The sequence below is a fragment of the Schistocerca cancellata genome, chromosome 11 (genome assembly GCF_023864275.1).
Source record: "Schistocerca cancellata isolate TAMUIC-IGC-003103 chromosome 11, iqSchCanc2.1, whole genome shotgun sequence".
Lineage (NCBI taxonomy): Eukaryota > Metazoa > Arthropoda > Insecta > Orthoptera > Acrididae > Schistocerca > Schistocerca cancellata.
In genome coordinates, this window is record NC_064636.1 from 56,436 (window position 1) to 75,589 (window position 19,154).

A 19,154-nucleotide genomic window follows, 5' to 3' on the forward strand; every position below is an offset into this window, starting at 1 on the left:
AAAGAAGTACAGTAGAAGAAGAATGGGTAGCTCTGAGGGATGAAGTAGTGAAGGCAGCAGACGATCAAGTAGGTCAAAAGACGAGGACTAATAGAAATCCTTGGGTAACAGAAGAAATATTGAATTTAATTGATGAAAGGAGAAAATATAAAAATGCAGTAAATGAAGCAGGCAAAAAGGAATACAAACGTCTCAAAAATGAGATCGACAGGAAGTGCAAAATGGCTAAGCAGGGATGGCTAGAGGACAAATGTAAGGACGTAGAGGCTTGTCTCACTAGGGGTAAGATAGATACTGCCTACAGGAAAATTAATGAGACCTTTGGAGAGAAGAGAACCACTTGTATGAATATCAAAAGCTCACATGGCAACCCAGTTCTAAGCAAAGGGAAGGCAGAAAGGTGGAAGGAGTGTATAGAGGGTTTATACAAGGGCGATGTACTTGAGGACAATATTATGGAAATGGAAGAGGACGTAGATGAAGACGAAATGGGATATAAGATACTGCGTGAAGAGTTTGACAGAGCACTGAAAGACCTGAGTCGAAACAAGGCCCCGGGAATAGACAACATTCCATTAGAACTACTGATGGCCTCGGGAGAGCCAGTCATGACAAAACTCTACCATCTGGTGAGCACGATGTATGAGACAGGCGTATTACCCTCAGACTTCAAGAAGAATATAATAATTCCAATCCCAAAGAAATCAGGTGTTGACAGATGTGAAAATTACCGAACTATCAGTTTGATAAGTCACGGATGCAAAATACTAACGCGAATTCTTTACAGAAGAATGGAAAACCTGGTAGAAGCCGACCTCGGGGAAGATCAGTTTGGATTCCGTAGAAATGTTGGAACACGTGAGGCAATACTGACCTTACGACTTATCTTAGAAGAAAGATTAAGAAAAGGCAAACCTACGTTTCTAGCATTTGTAGACTTAGAGAAAGCTTTCGACAATGTTAACTGGAATACTCTCTTTCAAATTCTGAAGGTGGCAGGGGTAAAATACAGGGAGCGAGAGGCTATTTACAATTTGTACAGAAACCAGATGGCAGTTATAAGAGTCGAGGGGCATGAAAGGGAAGCAGTGGTTGGGAAAGGAGTGAGACAGGGTTGTAGCCTCTCCCCGATGTTATTCAACCTGTATATACAGCAAGCACGAAAGGAAACAAAAGAAAAATTCAGAGTAGGTATTAAAATTCATGGAGAAGAAGTAAAAACTTTGAGGTTTGCCGATGACATTGTAATTCTGTCTGAGACAGCAAAGGACTTGGAAGAGCAGTTGAACGGAATGGACAGTGTCTTGAAAGGAGGATATAAGATGAACATCAACAAAAGCAAAACGAGGATAATGGAATGTAGTCAAATTAAGTCGGGTGATGCTGAGGGAATTAGATTAGGAAATGAGACACTTAAAGTAGTAAAGGAGTTTTGCTATTTAGGGAGTAAAATAACCGATCATTGTCGAAGTAGAGAGGATATAAAACGCAGACTGGCAATGGCAAGGAAAGCGTTTCTGAAGAAGAGAAATTTGTTAACATCGAGTATAGATTTAAGTGTCAGGAAGTAGTTTCTGAAAGTAATTGTATGGAGTGTAGCCATGTATGGAAGTGAAACATAGGCAATAACTAGTTTGGACAAGAAGACAATAGAAGCATCCGAAATGTGGTGCTACAGAAGAATGCTGAAGATAAGGTGGGTAGATCACGTAACTAATGAGGAGGTATTGAATAGGATTGGGGAGAAGAGGAGTTTGTGGCACAACTTGACTAGAAGAAGGGATCGGCTGGTAGGACATGTTTTGAGGCATCAAGGGATCACAAATTTAGCATTGGAGGGCACCGTGGAGGGTAAAAATCGTAGAGGGAGACCAAGAGATGAATACACTAAGCAGATTCAGAAGGATGTAGGTTGCAGTAGGTACTGGGAGATGAAGAATCTTGCACAGGATAGAGTAGCATGGAAAGCTGCATCAAACCAGTCTCAGGACTGAAGACCACAACAACAACAACAACAAGTGATTACGGTATCAATCAAAAGAAGCACCTTGAAAAAGAAAGAAGTCTTTCCTAATAACTCCAATAGTCAGAATGCTGGGAGTGGTGGTTCCCATCCAACAAAATCACACTCAATGGTAGAACAAACATAGCAGTCATCAAACGGAATCTCCCTGCTGAGAGGGAACAAACATGTACCACAGTTTTTGCAGCACATTGATTAATATTAGTGACCATTGGAATAAGATTTTGCATAATATAAAGCAAATGAAGGAGACACCTAAACCAGAAAATTTATCACATTCTGAACATCCGTTATTCAGTAAGGTGTATGTGGTGTCCCACATGCACAAAAAATCATTGAATGGAGAATCGACTTTTTGGCCATACAAACAGATGACCCTGCTGTAAAGAACAAACACTTAACCACATTTCACGATTCAAATACATTTCTCCACTGTGAAATTGATGAATATAAGTGATAACGGTATCAATCAAAAGAAGCACCTACCAAAAGAAAGAAGTCTTTCCTAATAACTCCAATAGTCAGAATGCTGTGAAAGGTGGTTCCCATCCAACAAAATCACACTCGATGGTAGAAGAAACATAGCAGTCATCAAACGGAATCTCCCTGCTGAGAGGGATCAAACATGTACCACAATTTGTACAGCACATTGATTATTTTTAGTGACCATTGGAATAAGAATTTTAAAAATATAAAGCAAATGAAGGAGATACCTAAACTAGAAGATTTATCACATTCTGAACATCCGATATTCAGTAAGGCGCATGTCAAATCCAATATGCACAAAAAACCCATTCAATGGAGAATCTGCTTTGTGGCCATACAACCAGATTACCCTGCTGTAAAGAACAAACACTTAATCACATTTCACAATTCAAATACATTACTCCACTGTGAAATTGATGAATATAAGTGATAACATTATTAACCAAAAGAAGCACCTAGCAAAAGTAAGAAGTCTTTCCTAATAACTCCAATAGTCAGAATGCTGGAAGTGGTGGTTCCCATCCAACAAAATCACACTCGATGGTAGAACAAACATAGCAGTCATCAAACGGAATCTCCCTGCTGAGAGGGAACAAACATGTACCACAATTTGTGCAGCACATTGATTATTTTTAGTGACCATAGGAATAAGATTTTTAAAAATATAAAGCAAATGAAGGAGATACCTAAACAAGAAGATTTATCACATTTTGAACATCTGTTATTCAGTAAGGTGCATGTGAAGTCCCATATGCACAAAAAAACATTGAATGGAGAATCGGCTTTTTGGCCATACAAGTAGATGACCCTGCTGTAAAGAACAAACACTTAACCACATTTCACGATTCAAATACATTTCTCCACTGTGAAATTGATGAATATAAGTGATAACGGTATCAATCAAAGGAAGCACCTAGCAAAAGAAAGAAGTCTTTCCTAATATCTCCAGTAGTCAGAATTCTGGGAGTGGTGGTTCCCATCCAACAAAATCACACTCGATGGAAGAACAAACATAGCAGTCATCAAACGAAATCTCCCTCCTGAGAGTGAACAAACATGTACCAAAAATTGTGCAGCACATTGATTATTTTCAGTGACCATCAGAATAAGATTTTTAAAAATATAAAGCAAATGAAGGAGATACCTAAACAATAAAATTTATCACATTCTGAACATCCGTTATTCAGTAAGGTGTATGTGGTGTCCCACATGCACAAAGAAATCTTTGAATGGAGAATCTGCTTTTTGGCCATACAAACAGATGACCCTCCTGTGAGGAACAGACATTTAACCACATATCACGATTCAAATACATTACTCCACTGTGAAATTGATGAATATAAGTGATAACAGTCGTAATCAAAAGATGCACCTAGCAAAAGGGAGAAGTCTTTCCTAATAACAGATGCTGGGAGTGGTGGTTCTAATTCAACAAAATCACACTCGATGGTAGAACAAACACAGCAGTCATCAAACGGAATCCCCCTGCTGAGAGGGATCAAACATGTACCACAATTTGTGCAGTACGTTGATGATTTTTAGTGACCATTGGAATAAGATTTTTAAAAATATAAAGCAAATGAAGAAGATACCTAAACAAGAAAATATATCACATTCTGAACATCCGTTATTCAGTATGGTGTATGTGGTGTCCCATATGCACAAAAAAACAATGAATGAAGAATCTGCGTTGTGGCCATACGACCAGATGACCCTGCTGTAAGGAACAAACATTTAACTACATTTCACGATTCAAATACATTACACGACTGTGAAATTATGAATAGAAGTGATTACGGTATCAACCAAAAGAAGCACCTAGCAAAAGAAAGAAGTTTTTCCTAATATCTCCAATAGTCAGAATGCTGAGAGTGGTGGTTCCCATCCAACAACATCACACTCGATGGTAGAACAACGATACCAGTCATGAAAGGAGAATCTCCCTGCCGAGAGGGAACAAACATGTACCACAATTTGTGCAGCACATTGATTATTTTTAGTGACCATTGGAATAAGATTTTTAAGAATAAAAGCGAATGAAGGAGATACCTAAACAAGAAGATATATTACACTCCGTACATCCATTATTCAGTAAGGAGGATGTGGTGTCCCATATGCTCGAAAAACCCACTGAATGGGGAATCTGCTTTGTGGCCATACAACCAGATGACCCTACTGTAAAGAACAAACACTTAACCACATTTCACAATTCAAATACATTACTCCACTGTGAAATTGATGAATATTAGTGATAACGGTGTCAATCAAAAGAAGCACCTAGCAAAAGAAAGAAGTCTTTCCTTATAACTCCAATAATCAGAATGCTGAGAGTGGAGGTTCCCATCCAACAAAATCACACTCGATGGTAGAACAAACAGAGCAGTCATCAAACGAAATCTCCCTCCTGAGAGTGAACAAACATGTACCAAAATTTGTACAGCACATTGATTATTTTTAGTGAACATCAGAATAAGATTTTTAAAAATATAATGCCAATTAAGGAGATACCTAAACAAGAAGATTTATCTCATTCTGAATATCCGTTATTCAGTAAGGTGTATGTGGTGTCCCATATGCACAAAAAAACCATTGAATGGAGAATCTGCTTTTTGGCCATAGAAACAGATGACCCTGCAGTAACAAAGAAACATTTAACCACATTTCACGATTCAATTACATTACTCCACTGTGAAATGAATGAATATAAGTGATAACGGTAACAATCAAAAGAAGCACCTAGTAAAAGAAAAAAGTCTTTCCTAATAACGCCAATAGTCAGAATGCTGGGAGTGGTGGTTCCCATCCAACAAAATCACACTCGATGGTAGAACCAAGATAGCAGTTACCAAACAAAATCTCCCTGCTCAGAGGGAACAAACATGTAAGACAATTTGTGCAGCACATTGATTATTTTTAGTGACCATTGAAATCAGATTTTTAAAAATATAAACCAAATGAAGGACATACCTAAACAAGAAGATATATCACATTCTGAACATCCGTTATTCAGTATGATGTATGTGGTGTCCCATATGCACAAAAAAACCATTGAATGGAGAATCTGCTTTTTGGCCATACAAACAGATGACCCTGCTGTAAGAAACAAACATTTAACCACATTTCACGATTCAAATACATAAATCCTCTATGAAATTGATGAATATAAGTGATAACGGTATCAATCAAAAAAAGCATCTAGCAAAAGAAAGAATTATTTCATAATATCTCCAATAGTCAGAATGCTGGGAGTGGTGGTTCCCATCCAACAAAATCACACTCGATGGTAGAACAAACATAGCAGTCATCAAACGGAATCTCCCTCCTGAGAGTGAACAAACATGTACCAAAATTTGTGCAGCACATTGATTATTTTTACTGACCATCAGAATAAGATTTTTAAAAATATGAAGCAAACGAAGGAGATACCTAAACAATAAAATTTATCACATTCTGAACATCCGTTATTCAGTAAGGTGCATGAGAAGTCCCATCTGCACCAAAAACCCATTCAATGGAGAATCTGCTTTGTGGCCATTCCACCAGATGACCCTGCTGTAAAGAACAAACACCTAATCACATTTCACGATTCAAATACATTACCCCACTGTGAAATTGATGAATATAAGAGATAACAGCATCAATCAAAGGACGCACCTAGCAAAAGAAACAAGTCTTTCCTAATAAATCCAGTAATCAGAATGCTGGGAGTAGTGGTTCCCATCCAACAAATTCACACTCTATGGTAGAACAACGATACTAGTCATGAATGGAGAATCTCCATGCTGAGAGGGAAGAAACATGTACCACAATTTGTGCAGCACATTGATTATAATTAGTGACCATTGGAATAAGATTTTTAAAAATATAAAGCAAATGATGAAGATACCTAAACAAGAAGATTTATCACATTCTGAACATCCGTTATTCAGTAAGGTGTATGTGGTGTCCCACATGCACAAAAAATCATTGAATATAGAATCGGCTTTGTGGCCATACCACCAGATGACCCTGCTGTAAAGAACAGACACTTAACCACATTTTACGATTCAAATACATTACCCCACTGTGAAATTGATGAATATAAGAGATAATACCATCAATCAAAGGAAGCACCTAGCAAAAGAAAGAAGTCTTTCCTAATAACTCCAGTAGTCAGAATGCTGGGAGTAGTGGTTCCCATCCAACAAAATCACACTCAATGGTAGAACAAAGATACCAGTCATGAATGGAGAATCTCCATGCTGAGAGGGTAGAAACATGAACCACAATTTGAGCAGCACATTGATTATATTTAGTGACCATTGGAATAAGATTTTTAAAAATATAAAGCAAATGAAGGAGATACTTAAACAAGAAGATATATTACATTCCTAACATCCATTATTCAGTAAGGTGTATGTGGTGTCCCATATGCACAAAAACCCATTCAATGCAGAAACTGCTATGTGGCCATACAAGATGATCCTGCTGTAAAGAACAAACACTTAACCACATTTCACAATTCAAATCCACTACTCCACTGTGAAATTGTTGAATATAAGAGATAACGGTATCATTCAAAAGAAGCACTTAGCAAAAGAAAGAAGTCTTTCCTAATAACTCCAGTAGTCAGAATGCTGAGAGTGGTGGTTCCCATTGACCAAAATCACACTCGATGGTAGAATAAATATAGCAGTCATCAAACAGAATCTCCCTGCTGAGAGGGATCAAACATGTACCACAATTTGTGCAGCACATTTATTATTTTTAGTGACCATTGGAATAAGATTTTTAAAAATATTAACCAAATGAAGGAGATACCTAAACAAGAAGATATATTACATTCCGAACATCCGTAATTCAGTAAGGTGGATGTGCTGTCCCATATGCATAAAAACCCATTCAATGGAGAATCTGCTTTGTGGCCATATAACCATATGACCCTCCTGTTAAGAACAAACACTTATCCACATTTCACAATTCAAATACATTACTCCAATGAAAAATTGATAAATATTAGTGATAACGGTATCAATCAAAAGAAGCATCTAGCAAAAGAAAGAAGTCTTTCCTAATTAACTCCAATAGTCAGAATGCTGAGAATGGTGGCTCCCATCCAACAAAATCACACTCGATGGTAGATCTATCATAGCAGTCGTAAAACCGAATCTCCCTGCTGAGAGGGAACAAACATGTACCACAATTTGTGCAGCACATTGATTGTTTATAATGAACATTGGAATAAGATTTTTAAAAATATAAAGCAAATGATAGAGATACCTAATCAAGAAGATTTATCACGTTCCAAACATCCGTTATTCAGTAAGGTGCATGTGAAGTCCCATATGCACAAAAATCCCATTGAATGGAGAATCTGCTATGTGGCCATACAACCTGGTGACCTCGCTGTGAAGAACAATCACTTAACCACATTTCATGATTCAAATACATTACTCCACTGTGAAATTGATGAATATAAGTGATAACGGTATCAATCAAAAGAAGCACCTATCAAAAGAAAGAAGACTTTCCTAATAACACCAATAGTAAGAATGCTGCGAGTGGTGGTTCCCATCCAACAAAATCACACTCGATGGTAGAACAAACATAGCATTCATCAAACGAAATCTCCCTCCTGAGAGTGAACAAACATGTACCAAAATTTGTGCAGCACATTGATTATTTTTAGTGACCATCAGATTAAGATTTTTAAAAATATAAAGCAAATGAAGGACATACCTAAAGAATAAAATTTAACACATTCTGAACATCCGTTATTCAGTAAGGTGTATGTAGTGTCCCATATGCAAAAAAAAAAAAAAAACCATTGAATGGAGTGTCTGCTTTTTGGCCATACAACCAGATGACCCTGCTGTAAAGAACAAACACTTAACCACATATCACAATTCAAATACATTACTCCACTGTGAAAATGATGAATATAAGTGATAACGGTATCATTCAAAAGAAGCACCTAGCAAAAGAAAGAAGTCTTTCCTAATAACTCCAATAGTCAGAATGCTGGGAGTGGTGGATCCCATCCTACAAAATCACACTCGATGGTAGAACAAACATAGCAGTCATCCAACGGAATCTCCCTGCTGAGAGGGATCAAACATGTACCACAATTTGTACAGCACATTGATTATTTTTAGTGACCATTGGAATAAGATTTTTAATAATATAAAGCAAATGAAGGAGATACCTAAACAAGAAGATATATTACATTCCGAACATCCGTTATTTAGTAAGGTGGATGTGGTGTCCCATATGCATAAAAACCCTTTCAATGGAGAATCTGCTGTGTGGCCATACAACCAGATGTCCCTCCTGTTAAGAACAAACACTTAACCACATTTCACAATTCCTATACATTACTCCCATGAGAAATTGATGAATGTTACTGATAACGGTATCAATCAAAAGAAGCACTTAGCAAAAGAAAGTAGTCTTTCCTAATTACTCCAACAGTCAGATGCTGGGAGTGGTGGAGCCCATGCAACAAAATCACACTCAATGGTAGAACAAACATAGCAGTCTTCAAACGGAATCTCCCTGCTGAGAGGGAAGAAACATGTACCACTATTTGTGCAGCACATTGATTATTTTTAGTGACCATTGGAATAAGATTTTTAAAAATATAAAGCAAATGAGGGAGATACCTAAACAAGACGATTTATCACATTCCCAACATCCGTTATTCACTAAGGTGCATGTGAAGTCCCATATGCACAAAAAACCCATTGAATGGAGAATCTGCTTTGTGGGCATACAACCAGATGACCCTGGTGTAAAGAAAAACAATTAAGTACATTTCACGACACACATACATTACTCCACTGTGAAATTGATGAATATAAGTGATATTCCGCAGGTAAAATAGTCCCCCAATCAGATCTCCGGGCGGGGACTACTCAGGAGGACTTCGTTATCAGGAGAAAGAAAACTGGCGTTCTACGGATCGGACCGTGGAATGTCAGATCCCTTAATCAGGCAGGTAGGTTAGAAAATTTAAAAAGGGAAATGGATAGGTTAAAGTTAGATATAGTGGGAATTAGTGAAGTTTGGTGGCAGGAGGAACAAGACGTTTGGTCAGGTGATTACAGGGTTATAAATACAAAATCTAATAGGGGTAATGCAGGAGTAGGTTTAATAATGGATAAATGAATAGGAGTGCGGGTTAGCTACTACAGACAGCATAGTGAACGCATTATTGGGGCCAAGATAGACACAAAGCCCATGCCTACTACAGTAGTACAAGTTTATATGCCAACTAGCTCTGCAGATGATGAAGAAATAGATGAAATGTATGACGAGATAAAAGAAATTATTCAGGTAGTGAAGGGAGTCGAAAATTTAATAGTCATGGGTGACTGGAATTCGTCAGTAGAAAAAGGGAGAGAAGGCAACACAGTAGGTGAATATGGATTGGGGGGAAGGAATGAAAGAGGAAGCCGCCTTGTAGAAATTTTGCACAGAGCATATCTTAATCATAGCTAACACTTGGTTCAAGAATCATAAAAGAAGGTTGTATGCCTGGAAGAATCCTGGAGATACTAAAAGGTATCAGATAGATTATATAATGGTAAGACAGAGATTTAGGAACCAGGTTTTAAATTGTAAGACATTTCCTGAGGAAGATGGGGATTCTGACCACAATCTATTGGTTATGAACTGCAGATTGAAACTGAAGAAACTGCAAAAAGGTGGGAATTTAAGGAGATGGGACCTGGATAAACTGAAAGAACCAGAGGTTGTAGAGAGTATCAGGGAGAGCATAAGGCAACAATTGACAGGAATAGGGGAAAGAAATACAGTAGAAGAAGAATGGGTAGCTCTGAGGGATGAAGTAGTGAAGGCAGCAGTCGATCAAGTAGGTCAAAAGACGAGGGCTAATAGAAATCCTTGGGTAACAGAAGAAATATTGAATTTAATTGATGAAAGGAGAAAATATAAAAATGCAGTAAATGAAGCAGGCAAAAAGGAATACAAACGTCTCAAAAATGAGATCGACAGGAAGTGCAAAATGGCTAAGCAGGGATGGCTAGAGAACAAATGTAAGAATGTAGAGGCTTGTCTCACTACGGGTAAGATAGATACTGCCTACAGGAAAATTAATGAGACCTTTGGAGAGAAGAGAACCACTTGTATGAATATCAAGAGCTCACATGGCAACCCAGTTCTAAGCAAAGAAGGGAAGGCAGAAAGGTGGAAGGAGTATATAGAGGGTTTATACAAGGGCGATGTACTTGAGGACAATATTATGGAAATGGAAGAGGACGTAGATGAAAACGAAATGGGAGATAAGATACTGCGTGAAGAGTTGACAGAGCACTGAAAGACCTGAGTCAAAACAAGGCCACGGGAATAGACAACATTCCATTAGAACTACTGATGGCCTCTGGAGAGCCAGTCATGACAAAACTCTACCATCTGGTGAGCACGATGTATGAGACAGGCGTATTACCCTCAGACTTCAAGAAGAATATAATAATTCCAATCCCAAAGAAATCAGGTGTTGACAGATGTGAAAATTACCGAACTATCAGTTTGATAAGTCACGGATGCAAAATACTAACGCGAATTCTTTACAGAAGAATGGAAAACCTGGTAGAAGCCGACCTCGGGGAAGATCAGTTTGGATTCCGTAGAAATGTTGGAACACGTGAGGCAATACTGACCTTACGACTTATCTTAGAAGAAAGATTAAGAAAAGGCAAACCTACGTTTCTAGCATTTGTAGACTTAGAGAAAGCTTTCGACAATGTTAACTGGAATACTCTCTTTCAAATTCTGAAGGTGGCAGGGGTAAAATACACGGAGCGAAAGGCTAATTACAATTTGTACAGAAACCAGATGGCAGTTATAAGAGTCGAGGGGCATGAAAGGGAAGCAGTGGTTGGGAAAGGAGTGATACAGGGTTGTAGCCTCTCCCCGACATAATTCAACCTGTATATACAGCAAGCAGGAAAGGAAACAAAAGAAAAATTCGGAGTAGGTATTAAAATTCATGGAGAAGAAGTAAAAACTTTGAGGTTTGCCGATGACATTGTAATTCTGTCTGAAACAGCAAAGGACTTGGAAGAGCAGTTGAACGGAATGGAGAGTGTCTTGAAAGGAGGATATAAGATGAACACCAACAAAAGCAAAACGAGGATAATGGAATGTAGTCAAATTAAGTCGGGTGATGCTGAGGGAATTAGATTAGGAAATGAGACACTTAAAGTAGTAAAGGAGTTTTGCTATTTAGGGAGTAAAATAACCGATCATTGTCGAAGTAGAGAGGATATAAAACGCAGACTGTCGATGGCAAGGAAAGCGTTTCTGAAGAAGAGAAATTTGTTAACATCGAGTATAGATTTAAGTGTCAGGAAGTAGTTTCTGAAAGTATTTGTATGGAGTGTAGCCATGTATGGAAGTGAAACATAGGCAATAACTAGTTTGGACAAGAAGACAATAGAAGCATCCGAAATGTGGTGCTACAGAAGAATGCTGAAGATAAGGTGGGTAGATCACGTAACTAATGAGGAGGTATTGAATAGGATTGGGGAGAAGAGGAGTTTGTGGCACAACTTGACTAGAAGAAGGGATCGGTTGGTAGGACATGCTTTGAGGCATCAAGGGATCACAAATTTAGCATTGGAGGGCACCGTGGAGGGTAAAAATCGTAGAGGGAGACCAAGAGATGAATGCAGTAAGCAGATTCAGAAGGAAGTAGGTTGCCGTAGGTACTGGGAGATGAAGAATCTTGCACAGGATAGAGTAGCATGGAAAGCTGCATCAAACCAGTCTCAGGACTGAAGACCACAACAACAACAACAAGAACAAGTGATTACGGTATCAATCAAAAGAAGCACCTTGAAAAAGAAAGAAGTCTTTCCTAATAGCTCCAATAGTCAGAATGCTGGGAGTGGTGGTTCCCATCCAACAAAATCACACTCAATGGTAGAACAAACATAGCAGTCATCAAACGGAATCTCCCTGCTGAGAGGGAACAAACATGTACCACAGTTTTTGCATCACATTGTTTATTACTAGTGACCATTGGAATAAGATTTTGCATAATATAAAGCAAATGAAGGAGATACCTAAACCAGAAGATTTATCACATTCTGAACATCCGTTATTCAGTAAGGTGTATGTGGTGTCCCACATGCACAAAAAATCATTGAATGGAGAATCGGCTTTTTGGCCATACAAACAGATGACCCTGCTGTAAAGAACAAACACTTAACCACATTTCACGATTCAAATACATTTCTCCACTGTGAAATTGATGAATATAAGTGATAACGGTATCAATCAAAAGAAGCACCTACCACAAGAAAGAAGTCTTTCCTAATAACTCCAATAGTCAGAATGCTGCAAAAGGTGGTTCCCATCCAACAAAATCACACTCGATGGTAGAACAAACATAGCAGTCATCAAACGGAATCTCCCTGCTGAGAGGGATCAAACATGTACCACAATTTGTACAGCACATTGATTATTTTTAGTGACCATTGGAATAAGATTTTTAAAAATATAAAGCAAATGAAGGAGATGGCTAAACAAGAAGATATATTACATTCCGAACATCCGTTATTTAGTAAGGTGGATGTGGTGTCCCTTATGCATAAAAACCCTTTCAATGGAGAATCTGCTCTGTGGCCATACAACCAGATGTCCCTGCTGTAAAGAACAAACACTTAACCACATTTCACAATTCAAATACGTTACCCCACTGTGAAATTGATGAATATAAGAGATAACAGCATCAATCAAAGGAAGCCCCTACCAAAAGAAAGAAGTCTTTCCTAATTACTCCAACAGTCAGATGCTGGGAGTGGTGGATCCCATGCAACAAAATCACACTCAATGGTAGAACAAACATAGCAGTCATCAAACGGAATCTCCCTGCTGAGCGGGAAGAAACATGTACCACTATTTGTGCAGCACATTGATTATTTTTAGTAACCATTGGAATAAGATTTTTAAAAATATAAAGCAAATGAGGGAGATACCTAAACAAGAAGATTTATCACATTCCCAACATCCGTTATTCACTAAGGTGCATGTGAAGTCCCATATGCACAAAAAACCCATTGAATGGAGAATCTGCTTTGTGGGCATACAACCAGATGACCCTGCTGTAAAGAAAAACAATTAAGTACATTTCACGACACACATACATTACTCCACTGTGAAATTGATGAATATAAGTGATATTCCGCAGGTAAAATAGTCCCCCATTCAGATCTCCGGGCGGGGACTACTCAGGAGGACGTCGTTATCAGGAGAAAGAAAACTGGCGTTCTACGGATCGGACCGTGGAATGTCAGATCCCTTAATCGGGCAGGTAGGTTAGAAAATTTAAAAAGGGAAATGGATAGGTTAAAGTTAGATATAGTGGGAATTAGTGAAGTTTGGTGGCAGGAGGAACAAGACGTTTGGTCAGGTGATTACAGGGTTATAAATACAAAATCAAATAGGGGTAATGCACGAGTAGGTTTAATAAAGAATAAGAAAATAGGAGTGCGGGTTAGCTACTACAGACAGCATAGTGAACGCATTATGAAGAAATAGATGAAATGTATGACGAGATAAAAGAAATTATTCAGGTAGTGAAGGGAGACGAAAATTAATTGTCATGGGTGACTGGAATTCGTCAGTAGGAAAAGGGAGAGAAGGCAACATAGTAGGTGAATATGGATTGGGGGGAAGGAATGAAAGAGGAAGCCGCCTTGTAGAATTTTGCACAGAGCATAACTTAATCATAGCTAACACTTGGTTCAAGAATCATAAAAGAAGGTTGTATACCTGGAAGAATCCTGGAGATACTAAAAGGTATCAGATAGATTATATAATGTTAAGACAGAGATTTAGGAACCAGGTTTTAAATTGTAAGACATTTCCTGGGGCAGATGTGGATTCTGACCACAATCTATTGGTTATGAACTGCAGATTGAAACTGAAGAAACTGCAAAAAGGTGGGATTTTAAGGAGATGGGACCTGGATAAACTGAAAGAACCAGAAGTAGTAGAGAGTATCAGGGAGAGCATAAGGGAACAATTGACAGGAATGGGGGAAAGAAATACAGTAGAAGAAGAATGGGTAGCTCTGAGGGATGAAGTAGTGAAGGCAGCAGTCGATCAAGTAGGTCAAAAGACGAGGGCTAATAGAAATCCTTGGGTAACAGAAGAAATATTGAATTTAATTGATGAAAGGAGAAAATATAAAAATGCAGTAAATGAAGCAGGCAAAAAGGAATACAAACGTCTCAAAAATGAGATCGACAGGAAGTGCAAAATGGCTAAGCAGGGATGGCTAGAGGACAAATGTAAGGATGTAGAGGCTTGTCTCACTAGGGGTAAGATAGATACTGCCTACAGGAAAATTAATGAGACATTTGGAGAGAAGAGAACCACTTGTATGAATATCAAGAGCTCACATGGCAACCCAGTTCTAAGCAAAGAAGGGAAGGCAGAAAGGTGGAAGGCGTATATAGAGGGTTTATACAAGGGCAATGTACTTGAGGACAATATTATGGAAATGGAAGAGGACGTAGATGAAGACGAAATGGGAGATAAGATACTGCGTGAAGAGTTTGACAGAGCACTGAAAGACCTGAGTCGAAACAAGGCCCCGGGAATAGACAACATTCCATTAGAACTACTGATGGCCTCGGGAGAGCCAGTCATGACAAAACTCTACCATCTGGTGAGCACGATGTATGAGACAGGCGTATTACCCTCAGACTTCAAGAAGAATATAATAATTCCAATCCCAAAGAAATCAGGTGTTGACAGATGTGAAAATTACCGAACTATCAGTTTGATAAGTCACGGATGCAAAATACTAACGCGAATTCTTTACAGAAGAATGGAAAACCTGGTAGAAGCCGACCTCGGGGAAGATCAGTTTGGATTCCGTAGAAATGTTGGAACACGTGAGGCAATACTGACCTTACGACTTATCTTAGAAGAAAGATTAAGAAAAGGCAAACCTACGTTTCTAGCATTTGTAGACTTAGAGAAAGCTTTCGACAATGTTAACTGGAATACTCTCTTTCAAATTCTGAAGGTGGCAGGGGTAAAATACACGGAGCGAAAGGCTATTTACAATTTGTACAGAAACCAGATGCCAGTTATAAGAGTCGAGGGGCATGAAAGGGAAGCAGTGGTTGGGAAAGGAGTGATACAGGGTTGTAGCCTCTCCCCGACATAATTCAACCTGTATATACAGCAAGCAGGAAAGGAAACAAAAGAAAAATTCGGAGTAGGTATTAAAATTCATGGAGAGGAAGTAAAAACTTTGAGGTTTGCCGATGACATTGTAATTCTGTCTGAAACAGCAAAGGACTTGGAAGAGCAGTTGAACGGAATGGAGAGTGTCTTGAAAGGAGGATATAAGATGAACACCAACAAAAGCAAAACGAGGATAATGGAATGTAGTCAAATTAAGTCGGGTGATGCTGAGGGAATTAGATTAGGAAATGAGACACTTAAAGTAGTAAAGGAGTTTTGCTATTTAGGGCGTAAAATAACCGATCATTGTTGAAGAAGAGAGGATATAAAATGCAGACAGGCAATGGCAAGGAAAGCGTTTCTGAGGAAGAGAAATTTGTTAACATCGAGTATAGATTTAAGTGTCATAAAGTCGTTTCCCAAAGTATTTGTATGGAGTGTAGCCATGTATGGAAGTGAAACATGGACAATAACTAGTTTGGACAAGAAGACAATAGAAGCTTTCAATATGTGGTGCTACAGAAGAATGCTGAAGATAAGGTGGGTAGATCACGTAACTAATGAGGAGGTATTGAATAGGATTGGGGAGAAGAGGGGTTTGTGGCACAACTCGACTAGAAGAAGGGATCGGTTGGTAGGACATGTTTTGAGGCATCAAGGGATCACAAATTTAGCATTGGAGGGCACCGTGGAGGGTAAAAAACGTAGAGGGAGACCAAGAGAGGAATACACTAAGCAGATTCAGAAGGATATAGGTTGCAGTAGGTACTGGGAGATGAAGAAGCTTGCACAGGATAGAGTAGCATGGAAAGCTGCATCAAACCAGTCTCAGGCCTGAAGACCACAACAACAACAACAAGTGATTACGGTATCAATCAAAAGAAGCACCTTGAAAAAGAAAGAAGCCTTTCCTAATAACTCCAATAGTAAGAATGCTGGGAGTGGTGGTTCCCATCCAACAAAGACACACTATATGGTAGAACAAACATAGCAGTCATCAAACGGAATCTCCCTGCTGATAAGGATCATACATGTACCACAATTTGTGCAGCACATTGATTATTTTTAGTGACCATTGGAATACGATTTTTAAAAATATAAACCGAATGAAGGAGATACCTAAACAAGAAGATATATCATATTCTGAACATTCATTATTCAGTATGGTGTATGTGGTGTCCCATATGCACAAAAAAAAACCACTGAATGGAGAATCTGCTTTTTGGCCATACAAACAGATGACCCCGCTGTAAGGAACACATAATTAACCACATTTAACAATTCAAATACATTACTCCACTGTGAAATTGATGAATATAAGTGATAACGGTATCATTCAAGAGAAGCACCTAGCAAAAGAAAGAAGTCTTTCCTAATAACTCCAATAGTCAGACTGCTGGGAGTGGTGGTTCCCATCCAACAAAATCACACTCAATGGTAGAACAAACATAGCAGTCATCAAACGGAATCTCCCTGCTGAGAGGGAACAAACATGTACCACAGTTTTTGCAGCACATTGATTAATATTAGTGACCATTGGAATAAGATTTTGCATAATATAAAGCAAATGAAGGAGATACCTAAACAAGAAGATATATTACATTCCTAACATCCATTATTCAGTAAGGTGTATGTGGTGTCCCATATGCACATAACCCCTTTCAATGCAGAAACTGCTATGTGGCCATACAACAAGATGATCCTGCTGTAAAGAACAAACACTTAACCACATTTCACAATTCAAATCCACTACTCCACTGTGAAATTGTTGAATATAAGTGATAACGGTATCATTCAAAAGAAGCACTTAGCAAAAGAAAGAAGTCTTTCCTAATAACTCCAGTAGTCAGAATGCTGGGAGTGGTGGTTCCCATTGACCAAAATCACACTCGATGGTAGAATAAATATTGCAGTCATCAAACAGAATCTCCCTGCTGAGAGGGATCAAACATGTACCACAATTTGTGCAGCACATTGATTATATTTAGTGACCATTGGAATAAGATTTTTAAAAATATAAACCAAATGAAGGAGATACCCAAACAAGAAGATATATTACATTCCGAACATCCGTAATTCAGTAAGGTGGATGTGCTGTCCCATATGCATAAAAACCCATTCAATGGAGAATCTGCTTTGTGGCCATATAACCATATGACCCTCCTGTTAAGAACAAACACTTATCCACATTTCACAATTCAAATACATTACTCCAATGAAAAATTGATAAATATTAGTGATAACGGTATCAATCAAAAGAAGCATCTAGCAAAAGAAAGAAGTCTTTCCTAATTAACTCCAATAGTCAGAATGCTGAGAATGGTGGCTCCCATCCAACAAAATCACACTCGATGGTAAGATCTATCATAGCAGTCGTAAAACCGAATCTCCCTGCTGAGAGGGAACAAACATGTACCACAATTTGTGCAGCACATTGATTATATTTAGTGACCATTGGAATAAGATTTTTAAAAATATAAAGCAAATGATGGAGATACCTAGACAAGAAGATTTATCACATTCTGAACATCCGTTATTCAGTAAGGTGTATGTGGTGTCCCACATGCACAAAAAATCATTGAATGGAGAATCGGCTTTGTGGCCATACCACCAGATGACCCTGCTGTAAAGAACAGACACTTAACCACATTTTACGATTCAAATACATTACCCCACTGTGAAATTAATGAATATAAGAGATAATACCATCAATCAAAGGAAGCACCTAGCAAAAGAAAGAAGTCTTTCCTAATAACTCCAGTAGTCAGAATGCTGGGAGTAGTGGTTCCCATCCAACAAAATCACACTCAATGGTAGAACAAAGATACCAGTCAGGAATGGAGAATCTCCATGCTGAGAGGGTAGAAACATGAACCACAATTTGAGCAGCACATTGATTATATTTAGTGACCATTGGAATAAGATTTTTAAAAATATAAAGCAAATGAAGGAGATACCTAAACAAGAAGATATATTACATTCCTAACATCCATTATTCAGTAAGGTGTATGTGGTGTCCCATGTGCACATAACCCCATTCAATGCAGAAACTGCTATGTGGCCATACAACAAGATGATCCTGCTGTAAAGAACAAACACTTAACCACATTTCACAATTCAAATCCACTACTCCACTGTGAAATTGTTGAATATAAGTGATAACGGTATCATTCAAAAGAAGCACTTAGCAAAAGAAAGAAGTCTTTCCTAATAACTCCAGTAGTCAGAATGCTGGGAGTGGTGGGTCCCATTGACCAAAATCACACTCGATGGTAGAATAAATATAGCAGTCATCAGACAGAATCTCCCTGCTGAGAGGGATCAAACATGTACCACAATTTGTGCAGCACATTGATTATTTTAAGTGACCATTGGAATAAGATTTTTAAAAATATAAACCAAATGAAGGAGATACCTAAACAAGAAGATATATTACATT